This window comes from Helobdella robusta, assembly GCF_000326865.2.
Source record: "Helobdella robusta unplaced genomic scaffold HELROscaffold_24, whole genome shotgun sequence".
In the NCBI taxonomy this organism is placed as follows: Eukaryota; Metazoa; Annelida; class Clitellata; order Rhynchobdellida; family Glossiphoniidae; genus Helobdella; species Helobdella robusta.
Genome location: NW_008704261.1, coordinates 814983 through 815507, shown reverse-complemented (window position 1 = coordinate 815507; position 525 = coordinate 814983).

Genomic DNA, 525 nt, shown 5'->3' with positions numbered 1-525 from the left:
ACCACGTCATCCATCCTCTACTACCACCAATTAAAACTACAACACACAACCTTCGTCAAAGCTAGCACAACTATCAAGTCGTCACCCAATCAACATATCAGGAAAAGACCTTCGTCACGAAACACCTCAAACATATTAGCACTCCATTAAACTTTATAATTTACACAATCTTGTATTTTTTTTACTTATCGATCATCTCACTAACTCGCTTAGTCTATATCTAGTCCATCAATAAATTACTTTATTTATTTGCTTTTTTATACCATCACTTTATTTTATTTCCAATACTTTTAATGTTCAAATATTTTTCTTTCTCCGTTTTTTCTTTTTTTTTCTTTACCATTTTAAGCTACTGCCTCGCATGCTGTAACAGTTTCTACATCTGTCAGATCCTGATTTTTTAAAGAATAAGAAAAAAAGTATAGTGAAATATCTACTAGATTTGATAACTAAAGTAAAAACAACAATAAAACGTGTATCAGCTATTGAAAATATATGCACAAGCGATGTGAGTCTTTGCACTTT